General features: G+C 36.8%; 1 long non-coding RNA gene across 1 annotated transcript; it reads left to right on the top strand.

Moving 5' to 3' along the window:
* Nucleotides 1-841: 841 nt before the first annotated feature.
* LOC136852913 (uncharacterized) lies at nucleotides 842-7842 on the top strand. Its single transcript, XR_010857263.1, has 3 exons — nucleotides 842-919; nucleotides 6529-6707; nucleotides 6889-7842. It is a non-coding gene; the product is annotated as an uncharacterized lncRNA (long non-coding RNA).
* The last annotated feature ends 6024 nt before the right edge of the window (nucleotides 7843-13866 follow it).

Below are 13866 nucleotides of genomic sequence, written 5' to 3'. Positions count from 1 at the left end.
GGTAACTGAAAGGTGCAGGGTTATGGGATATATAGCAAGTTAGTGATAGGGATGTAATGGGGACAGGTAAGGAAGTCTAAAATATTATAATCATCAGGATTGTACTGGTGAAATGGTGTATATATTCAAAAGGAAGAATGCGATAAGAACTAGAAAATACCAGCTAGGTAGATCTTATGAAAAAGGTATTAAATTAGGAGGTGATTAAATTAGGAGGTGAATTGTGCGTAGGTAGATTTAATGTATACAGTAGTTTCGACAGCATGGGTAGCTGATGTTGTCCAGGTTTGTGAAGTAAATATAAATAGTTGTTTTAATTCTTCGTTATTTGATAATCCAGTCTATTACCGATAATCCTTTTAACATTTAAATATCTTCTTGAGCTTGGCCATTAGGCCCATTACCTCATTTTTTTATGAACTATCCCATGATTGTTACAATACTGTATTTTTCGGTGTCTTGGTTTCGTGAGACAAATCCTTATAAAAATAATTTACATATTAATCTCGTAAATAATTTCAGAATTCTCGAAACACCAAGCACAAAGCAACAAAATATATAAGGAAAATGAAATATTCTAAACATATATGATGAATGTGTAAATACTCTATCAATTTTGAGTTAAATAATTGTTAAAAAGCTGTGAATTCGGTGAATTATCATATTCTTCTGAACAATAAGTTACGTGCGTATTTTATTGATGATTAGGTTTTGTGTTAATGTATCGTAACGGTAACAATACTTAAGTAATATAGCGTTTGAGAATATATAAAATAACGCAAACACGAGAATAAAAGTGTCAAATTATTTAGGCGTCATTTTATTTTCATTACTGGAACCACAACACCATATTACTGGAACAAATTACCAAAGTGGCATCGTTGCAAGATGTCTTTCCGCTGTCTTCTCAAACGCCTCGGTAATTGTATTTTTCTGTTCTTTGGTATACTAGAAACTCGTTTTGTTATAGTTATATGGGATCATCATTACGATAAGCTTTATTTGGAGTTAATAGGTAATGGTTTACGTATACTATGGACGAGAAATGTAGCCGTATGTATTGGGGTCATAGACCGGTACCTAATACTTTCCCCCATTTACTATACTCTTATAATCGACACTTAGTCGCCATTTTATACCCATGTAGAGTTGAATGAGTTAAGTACCCAGAACTAATTATTTTTAAGCGACGTTAATAGCGTAGAGTCTTATTGATTAAATCTTATTCAAACCGTGGGTCTGTCAGCTGTTCTCGGTGACACTTTGGCGTCCCTAAGGGTAGGCTCTCGTACCTAAACGCTTATTATAGCGACGTCAAGTCGAAACGGACCAAAAAGTTACCTTTGGGGTTGACTGTAGACTGTGGTTTATAAGTTGCTCCAGAAATGGCCGAAAATACCGAAAATCGTTTATGCCTGTAGAAAGCGGGGGAGGGCAAAGCACCTCCTCGGCCGAATCGGGACCTATGATCGGGGAATATTAGGATGTATTAAGTTATGTTGGGATTTTAAATTAAAAACCGTACTTGCTGTTCTTCACATAAATAATATATACAGGCCGTATAATCAACAATACAAATACTGTATAGAAAATGGTAGGTAGCCTAACATTCATATAATGGTAGTCATTTTGGTAGGTAGCCTAACATTCATCATGTAAATGATAGTCATTTCTAGAACCTACACATCCAGAATCAATGTTTCTTTTTTATTGTTAAAAGTCACAAAAAAAACTTGCCAGACAAAATCTAGTGTACATTAGGCCATGTATCGTTTACAGAGTCGTTTACAGTTACTTGGCATTGGACAAGTGTTGTTGGAGCTTGCATGAAACCAGACTTTGAATTCTTCTGAATATTTGCAATGCTTAACAGTTTACATAGGCATGCCAAAATGTAATTAAAACATAATTGCCATATTTGTATGCAAAATATTCCGAAATCAAATGGTTTGTAGTGCACTATAGAAATTGTGGTAGAACTGTAGGGTAACTCTGCGCCGCCGACGGCACTATAACTTGACTTTTTCTACAGTTTTTTGGTTGCTGATTATGAATGTACCTTTCATTTTTGGCGTTCGAGTCTAATTAACCTGTAATTAACCCCCAAAGTCCATCCAACAAGGGGTTTCCATACGCGATCTTCACAAGACAGAGCACGGGTACGTCTGTTTCAAACGGTTCATATTGGCAAGTGCAATAACTTGTTAACGTATGGGTACCCCCCCCGGCCACTACTAAACACGGCGAAGGGACATTCCATTTGGCCGACAACAAACAGATGCACCGCCAGTCTCAGAACCCCTAAAATTGTAGAAAAAACCAGCTGAAAAGGTAAAAACAGGCGCAGAGCTAATATATAGAATTACCTTAAAACGAAACAAATCTGCAAAGTTTGTTGATACTGTACAAATTTGTGAAGATTTTGATACATGAGGAAAGTGCCCTTCGAGATCCCTCATACAGAACTTGCCATAATATACTGTTTATAAGTAAAGAGGACTTTTGGGATTATGTATTAAAGTTTGAAAGAAATGTTCTTTAACTCCAAAAGGCATTTCACCATGACGTGACCTATATTTGTAGTGCATTATAACCTAACCTAACAACATTGGATGCCTCACAGATGTTAACAACCTTACCTTACCCCCTTACCCCCTCCATTGACTAGGCCATGGCACTGGATTATTTGCAACGTCATCATCAGGATTTTTCATGGAGATTGAACTTGGATACCCAGGTGTTAGTATAATTTAGCTGCTGGCAAGAACATGTATAGCCTAGCCTTGGTTTTAATTTTCTTTATCAACGAAATGTAAGGAATGCTTGATGGTGTAATATCTATAACTGTTAGGATCCAAGTCATGGTATGCCCCTAAAAGTCACTATTGCAGAGAACAACAGTTCTTATATAACAGCCTATTATGGGTAGCCCATTTGTGTTGCAGTAAAAGAATTATTGTATTTTCTCAAAAATGTTTTATGTGGTATAATGGGCTTTGTCCTGAAAGGGTGTCTTACCTCCGCCAGAGCAGTGGCCCCAGAATCATTTGCCCTCATGTTAGACCTACAGCTCAAGATATTACAGTAGTATGCTTTACATTTTAGGGTTTTCTTTGCAAAGAAACAAAGGTGTGGGAGGAAGGGTATTGACAATCATTTACTTCCTCCTCACACCAGTCTGCAAACCTGAAGGCAAACATAGTCTTGGGAAGGCCAATCATGTCCTTACCTCACACATGCTTTGACTAAGATGGTCTCCCTTCAGTATGGGTCAGTGCTGGGCAACTACCCCCCCCACATTAAAAATTAAAATGGATTTCTTAAGGAAACCTTTGTAAAATTCCCTGGAGGGGGGTTAGAGCCATCAGCGCACCTTGTGCAGTACACTGTAGGCAATACTTAATGGCCTTTGTAGTGTCCCATATTACTATTTATGCAACTGAACAGTTCATGATGACCAACAATGGTTTTAATGATGGTGTAGCACACAAGTGGGTTTGTTGCATTAAAATTTTTGGCAGTATTTTATTGAATCTAGGAGTTGGTAGGCAAGTAAAACCAGCTTTATCATGAGTGATAGAAGTGAAGTGTATGTGTAATAATAATATTTAAGATTTTCATGACCCTAGTGAAGGATTTTGGTTGTAAATATTGACAGTCATGGCTACATTGTAGGAACTGTTTTACTTCCATGGCCCTGTTAATGTTGTCTTGCACGTGTTATGGCCTCAGTATTTGTTATTTCTTGCATATAAGACTTAGTAACAGAGTAAGTGTTTTTGAAATGAACCTCACCTCTCCATTATATAGCTTTTACAATCGTGCCAGTGGTAGTTTGAAAGATTGAAACAAATAACAAGAACTCTCGGTTTTCTATGAATATCCGTCTTCTGTCCATATACCTCCCTACCCCTTATCAGGGGACCAATAGGTACAAACACGCTTAGCTGGTCAGTCTATTCTGTCGCTAGTTTTGGTAGGAGTTCGTGAGATGCACTCTGTTTTTCTGTTGTTTTGTTCTTTTATTTTTTTAGTATTCATTCGGTACAATGCTTTGAGGCAAGAGTTACTGTAATAGTCATTATCCAGTGTTATTAACCCCCCATGATATGATTTTGCTGAGGGAAAGGTTATGATTTTACAACTACGTGAATCGTAACCGAACAAAATGCAGTAATTGCTTAAATCTCTTGTAGCTAAGGATCGCATTTTAAGACTAGTATAAGCATCAGTTAGGCTCTAGTGAGAAGCCTAGACTGTCTTCAGCTTTCCTGTGTATGTACTGTTTTTAGTCACTAGTGCAAGTTTATGGTACCTAGTGGTACCTTGGTGTCTTAGAAATAATGATTTTGGGTTCTGTTGCCTCATTATTATTTTTCCCAAGAACTCATTCTTAAGAAAGTTCTTCTAAAACTTCCACTTGCCAAAGTTTTCCAAGTTTCCAGATGTTCACACTGACATCATACTCATCTTGTGCTAGTGTGAGGTTTGTCTGGTGTGGACTGACAATCTGTCCTCAAGTAGGCAAGAGGTTCAACTACTTATGTTATCAGAGGTACAGGTTAGTTTCTCTCTTCTAAAGTTTAATAGTTTTATATTTAAGGAGGAACGAACACTACTGTTTCTAAATGCTGTTCCCCCCTTTTCTGTTAGTTGGTCAAATTAACACAACCTCATTCTGAGTTGTTTACCTTTGCAGAAAGTTTAGTGGATGTACTCAGGCACTGAAATCAAGTAACAGTAATGGAAGGGACTTGGCATCCAAAGGCTGTCTGTAGACAGTGGGCTGTGAGCATCCCTTGTTATGGATGTTTTGAGACTGAGGGAAGTTGGCGTATTGTGAATTTTTGTTTTACCAGTTCAAGGTCCTTTTGCCTGAGTAGGGACAGTAAGCTGCTCCTTGGGTAGGTCCAGACTGTAATGCCTTTCCTACTACTTGCTAGGTTTCAAGTAGTTGTTTGCTAGGTTTCAAGTAGTTGTCTGTGTATTAGGGCAACTTTGTAAGTTGTCTCTTGGCATTGATTACCCCAAGTGGAGTTTCCCAGGTCCCTGCTATGTGTTTTACCTTGGAATCTGTATGCTGTTCTTCAGTCCATAATTTTGTTGACCTTTGAACCATTTAGAACAAGCCCCTTGTAAAGAAGTTTCTGTGGAAACTTCACAGTAGCCTTAGACACAGCTAGAGTGAGAGAGCCACATCTTAGTCAGGTAAGATAAGCCTTGCTAAAGACGCGGCAATTATATTTGCTTTATTTTGGGCTGAGTACAGTTTTGGGCTAGGCCCTCACCTACAACAGTATCTTTACCTAGCCTTGGAGTCACTAGGACTTGAGGAACTTGACCCCTTGGGGTTCCAGTACTGTCTTTAAGGATTGTTGGAATTGCACTAAAAGAATTAAACATGATGTAAAGGTTCTGTCTTTAGTGGTATGGAAACCTGAGTTTCCGAAGTGTAGGAATGGAATGTCCTTTTCATTGGGTCTTTGGTGAAAGACTTCCATGCAAATTTCTGTCCTTAATGGAAGGTAAGCCACTGGACAAGTGAGCAATGGCTGCAACTTTTAAATTTGAAAACTTATCCTTGGATAAGATATTGAAGTCATTCATTGGATTGGTAATCTTGTACACTTGCTTTGGCTTACAGTATATTCATGGCGCAGAGATTAGATACAATTATTGCAGGGTATTAACTCCTCTGGTTTGTGCAGGGGATATTATATCCTGAATCGATAGGTAGCCTTTTTTTGGTTTACTGCCTTTTAAACCTGGTTGTGGTTTTTGGGAAACTTTTAGGTACTGACTGTTGAGTATTAGAAGTATACCTTTTTGTACATATGTACTTGTTAGTTATCCATCATTGGCTCTGCAGGGTTTTGGCACAATAACCCTACCCCTCCCCCTGCTGAAGGGGGCATCCTTCTAAAGCAGCATTAATAGCCTGTTTAAAAGAAAAACTTGTGTTTTTACAAAATATTTACTAAGTAGCCTTTAAGGGTTGGCTGATTTCCTTTTAGCCCACCACCTTTTTCAGATGTGGGAGTCTGCCATAAAATGAAGAGGTAAGATTCATTTAAAAGATATAAATACTGAACTTAATTTAAGATGTATTTTTTAAATACTTAACCTCTCCATTATATAAATTGCCCTCCCTACTTCCCCACATTCAAAGTGGACATAAGTAGACTGGTCAGCTACGAATGTTTGTACCTGATTGGTCCCCCGGTTGAGGTTGGGGTGGGGGAAGTAAATGGATAGAAGACGGGCATTCATAGAAAACCGAGTGTTCCTGTTTTTTATTTCAAGTAAAAGCAGTGTAATGGAGAAGTAAGTAGGTATTTAAAAAAAAATCTTAGATTAAGTACCATATTTATATATTTTCCAACGGAACAATGAAGTCCACAGTGATGAATATTCCTTATGTATGTTAGTTTATGAATGTTATCAATTAACAGCCAGGTTCCATTGTGTTTGTTATTTATAAATTGTATGAATTTTACTAATATTTATTCCTTAATTTTTCTCTTGCAGTAACCTTTGAAGTATGAAAGTTAAGGAGAAAAATATTCTGGTTATTTCCTGTAAAATCATGATTTTGATGAGATATCTGCTAGCTTGCAGCAGATGGCATTGACTGAATTACTGCATTCTCAGAATGCTTTTTGTATAAGAGACAGACTTCTTTTCATTCATTTTGAACATGATTGCAGGTAAGCAGCAGAGGCTAATGAAACAAAATTTATCACATATGATGTTTAGATTATATAGAGGTTTTGAAAGGTTACACAACGTTTTATTTAGATTTTATTTTCTGTAGTCTTGAATACAGATATTTTGACTGCATGCATGGATCACAGTCTTCTCTTTGTTTGACTTTTTTCACTTTTGCAGGATGGTTGGACGTAAGAAATTCAGCACTTGGAACAGACAGAAGTCTTCGTTTTGCGTTTCCAAAATCTCAACTCATTGTTCATCCTTTTCTGTTGGCCATCTTGAATCTTAGGAAGCTGACAGTACAATACCTAATTATGTGAGGTGCTGGGAACTCAGCACGTCTACTGCATATACATAAGATGGCCTGGGCGTGCTGTCAGGAAATAATCACACAACAAGATTACACTGTTCAGAGTTCTGCACTTAACTGCCCTGTATCTAAAACTAAAGTACTTTGCTCTTCTTTAATCTAAATCCAGTGTTTTGTCACCCATGACAAAATGAAATAGAGATGAATGTAAATGTTTAACGTGTCTGATCATTTCTAGAGAAAGGATGACAGGATACAGGAAACAGTCCCTTGTGAAAATTTTATCAGTTCATTTTTTTTGCTTTTAAAATACCTGAGCAATTCTAGATAAGCAGTGTTATAGGTTACAGGAAACAGTCCATTGTGGAAGTTTTATAAGATTCATTCTTTTTGCTTTCCCATTCAAGTTGATAAGTTAGTTACATGTACCCATTTGCAACTTAGTTGGATGTTCTTGACCAGAGCTGTAATGCCTCTAAGAGTTTTTGGTGTGAGGCAGATTCAGACTACTAATGTGTGGGAGTTGGTGCTAGTGGTATTCCTCTGCAGTAGTTTAATTAGATAACTTGGATCACATTTCACAGGCCTAAAGGGTTTTATGGCTATGATTTTGTTTAAGTGGATCAAATGAGTCATTGGTGGAGGGGAAATATTAATATTATTTTAATATTTTGGTTATGTGGCTGGTCACATAGTTGAATTATACCACTTGGATCACATTTCACTGGCCCAAAGGGTTTTATGGGTGTGATTTTGTCTGTGTAACAAATGAGTGATTTGTGGAGGGGAATTATTATTATTATTATTATTATTATTATTTTTTTTTTATTATTATTATTATTATTATTATTATTATTATTATTATTATTATTATTATTATTATTATTATTATAGTTTGGTCATGTGGCTGGTTAAGTTCTTTGCCTTTTTTAAAGGCTTGTGGAAGGAAAGGTTGGTTGTTTGTGTAAGGGGCCTTCAACCCACAACGTTCTCCTAAGTCTTGGTTTGCATGCATTACTTGATGTTTTGGCTAGGTGACATTAGTGGTGCATGGCTTGAATAAATGTAAAATTTCTCATCCCTACTCTTTCCCTCTTCAGATGGCTGTCATCGCAATCTTTCCCATTTTCCACAAATACTGTACCTTTGCTTTATACACTGTTAGTGGACTCACTCTTGTTTGATGTTATTAACATAACTTTGCATCTAAACTATGCCATTTTATTGCGCAGTTCCTGGACATTTAATATTTCTTCTTTGTCAGTTTTCTAGGTTTCTGAAAGTGTATATCAACCCCCTCAGATAGATATCCATTTTTCCCTCTTCATTTTACCTCAAGCCTGATTACCTTTGGCTTTCTAAATATGGTTCGGAGTGGATGTCTCAGTTTTTATTTTTATTATTATTGTAGTCATGAAGACTTCTGTGTTGGCCTTCTTTTGTGCTTGGTGAAAATGTTCTTATAATTAGGAGTTATGTCCATGGTAAATTGGGTTTTTGAATACTAATGCTCACCTTAGTGAGAATCAGTTATCCTGAAAAGCCATTTGGTATTGCTGTTGATTTGAATTCCTCTGATTGTTTCTGGTTTCGGAATCTTGGAAGAAGTTCTGTCCCTCCAAAGGCTGATACTTGGTCCTTCATAACACATCCTTGTGTGCCCCAGGCATTGGTCACGTGGGCCATTAGGGTTATCTGATTGACCTCTGCTTTAAAAGACTAGAAAAATTATTCAGGAGTTTCTTTGATTATACAGTATACAGGAGCAGTGGTAGTGTATTTTTAGTGCCTTTGGCCTAAATTCTATATTTTCTATTCTATTTAGTGATGCATGATTTTTATGTTTTGTTTATGGCAAAACTTTTGGGTGTGTCACTTTTCCTCCCATGAAGACTCACTGTGAACAGTGTATCTTGTGCAAAATGTACTAGACAGTGGTGCAGGATCTTTGAAGCTTACCTTTGGTCCCCTACAGCAGTAGTATGCTTATTTTATACTGTCTGGTCTGTTTAAACCTGACTTAATTTTAGGAACCATTCATATGTGAAAACGAGTAAAGTACTAAACTTTTAGTATACAAAGCAGAATTTTTAGAAAGCAGTTACAGAACGTAGGTTATTGTATTAATAAAGGTTGTGGTTAACTTTTTTACCTCTTGTAAATGTAAAATAAGCGAATGACTTGGTTTTTTAAAAAGCAATTGTAAAATGAACAAATGTATTGGTTCTTACAAATGTAATAGTAAATGTAAAAAAGAAGTAATGACAGTCTGAACACACGTGGAATTCTTGTTGTAATGGAGTTGGATTCTTCTAGAATATCTACAGTAGGTCACCATCTTTTTTCTATCAGATATTATTAATTTTCTTAAAATTATCTTGATTGTTAGAAACTTGACCCAGTTTAATTTTGTAGGACGTAATGTAATAGAGAGAGAGAGCTTTTATTGTGAATTGACTAGACTGAATATGGAACGTTTCTGAATGTTAAACATGGATATTACTTTAGTTCCTGAGTTTGGATAGATATGTTGTAGTGTAGCATTTTATTTTGCTTTGAAAAGCATTGTCTACAACAGATATTTAGTCTTGCCTAACTGCAGCTATAGGAAATTTTCGTACAATATAAAGTAGATACTTGACATGTTGCTTAAGAATCAGGCAAAACTTGGATATGTTGTCTTGAATATATTAAATTGATGTTGCTTAAAAATTTGGCAGGTCTTGGTTATGTGATCTTGAACTTGCGGAAGGATTTGGCAAAACCTAGTGCTAGTGAAATTGCTGGTGTAAGCAAGGTAGTGTAGTTTAACTTACGGATTGATTTAGTTTTAGAAATTTTACCATTTTTATATTTGCATGGAAAAAGATTATTGTCATAGTAGAGGCTCGTACTTCTTGAGATGGCTTGGTTATGTGAAGAGAATTGGTTGAGGAGTGCGCAGTCGAAAATTACTGCAGTAGGGCAGAGCCTAACAGGAAATTCCAGAATATCAAAAGATGTAAACTAGCTACACGTTCAATCCCATAAAAGAGAGAAAACAAGTAAAAAACCAATAGTAGGGTATTTACGGTGACAGTTTATTTATAATTTGATTCCACTATGCCAATGACCACTGCGTTATCTTACCGCCATTTGTAAAAATCAACCGAGGCCAGAAATTAACGCCACTGGAATTGGATCTACTATTTCAGGTAAGGCCAAATGGTAAGGTGCACTTTGGGAATTTTATCGTCGTGTAGTTTATTTTGAAAGTCAAGTAAAGAAAAGGTTCCTCGCCAACCATCTGAAGCATTTTCACGATTCAGGTTTACATTGTGAAACAAGTCTTGAATGGAAGCAAGAATTAGCAACTGATCAATTTGGCACTTTTTATATATATTTTTGAGTTTTGTCAAGTGAACGCGATGTGGTATACCGGTCAAAGTCGTATGGATTTCCATGTCTTGTACTTGTTTTTAGACAGTTTCAGTTATTTTGCTTAACACTTGTGGTTAGGCATGCACCGACTCCATTCTTCTGTGTCGTCAAGCTGTTATTTGTGCTTTTTTCCCTTGAAAGTGTTCTGGCCGTCAATTTTTTTTTTATGGTTTTACATCCCACAAGATTCTGCAACTCCAATTTCATTTTCGGCGTTGTCACCTCACAAGTCCCAGCGTTTTGCATTTGGTCTAAATTCAATTTTCCAATTCAAGTAAACTTCTGAGTCAACTAATAGAACAGTCTGGACGTCTCTTAAACACTGTTAATGACATGATTGCGATTTTTGTGACAAAGCTATGTGAAACCTGGTTGGCGTCATTACTGGTAAAATGCTGGTTTTGTCATTTTACCAAATGTTACAGTTCGACGTTTTACTTTGTTCTCTGTATGTGTTCTATTCAGTTTTCTTTTCAAGCAAATCCTTGCAATAGTACCATTATACCTGACCATGCTAAGAGAACAATATTTATAATCGCAATGCTTCACATGACCTTAGCCACGGAACTCTCGGTGTTACCTTTTCATGATGTTTTGTCTGCCGCCTATCTGTGACCAGTTTTTGTATCATTAAAAAAAACCATGTGATTCTGAAGTACTTCTGGTAAACTCTCTCAGGATACCTTCTGTTCTTCGGTTCACGTGTTAATTCGCCCCGTGAAAACCGTCCCGAAGTAACTTTTGTAGTCCAACTTCTGGAAAGCACGAGCACTTTTTAATTGCTACCCACTTGTAATAATGCTCATTTCCCACTGAATATTATATTTTTATGTGCAGTTTCACCATCTTTGTAGTCCAACCTCTGGAAAGCACGAGCACGTTTTTCTGCAATTCATTTGTATTAATCACTCTTCAGTACCGAGTGTATTTTCAGAATTTTGTGCAGTTTCACCATTATCGTCCCCGTAGGCCGGATAGTTCTTAGTGCACCTCACGCTGTCCATTTTAAGTATTACTTCAGGTCTCTGTAGCGTCCCTCCGGACTGGAGCTGCAACCTCTCTCATTTATGTTACTATACCTCCTTTCATATTCGTTTTCTTACATCCGACTTTCCACCCTCTCTAAAAATTGTTTCCTAGTGTAACTGCGAGGTTTTCCTCCTGTTAGACCTTTAAAAACGACTATCAATTTTCCTTTAGGCGCCGAATGACCTCATAGGTCCCAGGGCCTGGCCTTTGGCCTAAAATCTATACTCTTTGTTGGCCCTTATTATAAGTCCAACCTTGTGACGTCCTTCCTCAGTTGATATGGTATTGAGATTGGCATTATTTTACCAAACTTTGGCTCAATTCCTTTTTTAAATTACCCTCTTCCACTAGTACTCAACAGCAATAACTTTCTCTCCACTTGTCTAGACGTCTGGGATATGTTTTCCGAATAATTAGAACTGCATATTGCAAAATCTTAGTTTTCTCTGGCTAGTTATTGCAATCATCATGGAAGTTGTAGATTGTATCGGACGAAAGTAGTGTCTTAATCTTCGGTAGGTTTTGGTTTATCTTTTTCCATTAGTAATTTTTTCACGCTATACACCATACTGAAAATTTTCCTATGGAAGTGTTCAGAATTCGCTATGAAATGGATGGTACGTTAACTTAAATTCATGACGAACCACGTTAATATGAATCTTGGGGAAAAATTGCCAGTTACTAATTCATGCACAAATTGAACCCATAAATTTGAGGTAAAAGTCTTATACTGTACAGCAAGGTACCTTGATTGAAGGTGTTAGGACGAGAAAGCCCACGAAATCTTCGTATAGTAGACCATAGCAAACAATGTTCAGATAAACACAGTATGGTGAATGGGAGAAAATCAAAGTAATGAGGAAAAATTTGTTAAAATTTATATTCGAATCTATAAGAAGTGAAGGTCAAGGGAGAAGTTTCGAAGAAATCGTCAAAGCTACCGAAAGCAGCGTACAAGAAAACTTAAAAACTACCCACGATAAGGGTAGCTGGACCTTAAATTTCTACGCCAAAATCTTTTGGTTAACATTGCTGAATGACTTGTCACTACCCATGACTGAAATTCTGTATTCCGCATCCACTCTAACAGTCGAACGAAATGAAAGTTCAAATAAAGGTACGTGAAGTGCGTAGTAGGCCGAAACAAGCTAAGGCCATGGACCAACCTGAATAAGCTAAAAGTTCTTGGAAATTGATTTTTATATACTTCAGCGTTTTTACACAATCGCAAATTATGAATAAAAAATTGATATCTGCTGAAGAACCGTGAGCGTGCTTATTGCATCCTGATGTATAGCGCTCTTTACTTGTAATTTAAGCTTTATATGTAATAGAGAATAGTGGCCCAAACATAGGTTGCCATTTGTAATTTTTAATAGGCAAATAAAAGATGCTTGAAAAACATTGTTTTATTAACACAATTTTTATTTTGTACTCCCTCGCGCCCTACACAACCAAAACAATGAAGCCCTTCCGCCAAGGGCTGGAACCCCACGATGTCCCCTAAAGAATCACGAATGTGAGAATGATTTTATTTCCGCCAAGACAACGCCACTCAAACACCACAGTCCCCAATGGATCGCTCTACAGTCTAAAGTTTTCTATGAATCAAATGTCAAAGCCAAAAACTAGACCCGTTTTCTTTCATGCCAGTAGACTTCTCAGTCAATAACCTTCCCAAGGAGTTAGCTATTTTCACCCTTACCGCATCTGAAGACACCACATGGTCGCCTTCTGTCGATAAGGTCGACAGTCCCTCGTTCGGTCATTTGTTTCCTGGGATGTACTTGAACGGGCTCAACGAAGGGGTAACGATCGTTATCCAGTTTATATGACCGTTAAAAGTTTTCTAAAGAACGCCATATCTGAATTTGTCCTGTCAAACATGTTTTACTCTCTTTGATGACCTCTAATTCACTTCAGTCATACATCGGCTAGATATCTTCCTAATAAATAACATGCAAATCTCAATATATCTAGTTTAGGCGCTAAATACCGTAAGGTTGTTTACGAATAAGTTGTCTTCACCATAATAACCTTCAGGTATAAACAAGGATCAGTACGACGCCATATTTCAAAAAGACGTAGCTAACATGGAAGGATTTTTACTTTAGCATATCAGAACTTCACCACACGTGAGTTAAAAGGCAAATAACAGATTTTCATGTATACATAGTTTAATTAAATAGAAACACTCGTATTAAATAGCATTCTCTATCTAGTCTCTAAAATAGAAGCAGGTTTCTGGCTCAATTTAATGGTTAAAATTACCTGTATTTTTCCAAGATGGCGGACGAAAGGAATGGGCGTCAGTCTGACTTGATAACCAACATGACTTTTGTTAATTCAGGTACATCAACACAGAATTTAAGATACTTCATATAATACCTCGTAAT

This window comes from Macrobrachium rosenbergii, chromosome 26 (assembly GCF_040412425.1).
Source record: "Macrobrachium rosenbergii isolate ZJJX-2024 chromosome 26, ASM4041242v1, whole genome shotgun sequence".
Taxonomy (NCBI): domain Eukaryota; kingdom Metazoa; phylum Arthropoda; class Malacostraca; order Decapoda; family Palaemonidae; genus Macrobrachium; species Macrobrachium rosenbergii.
Note: the sequence above shows the minus strand (reverse complement) of the source record. Positions and strands in the feature narration are given on the sequence as shown.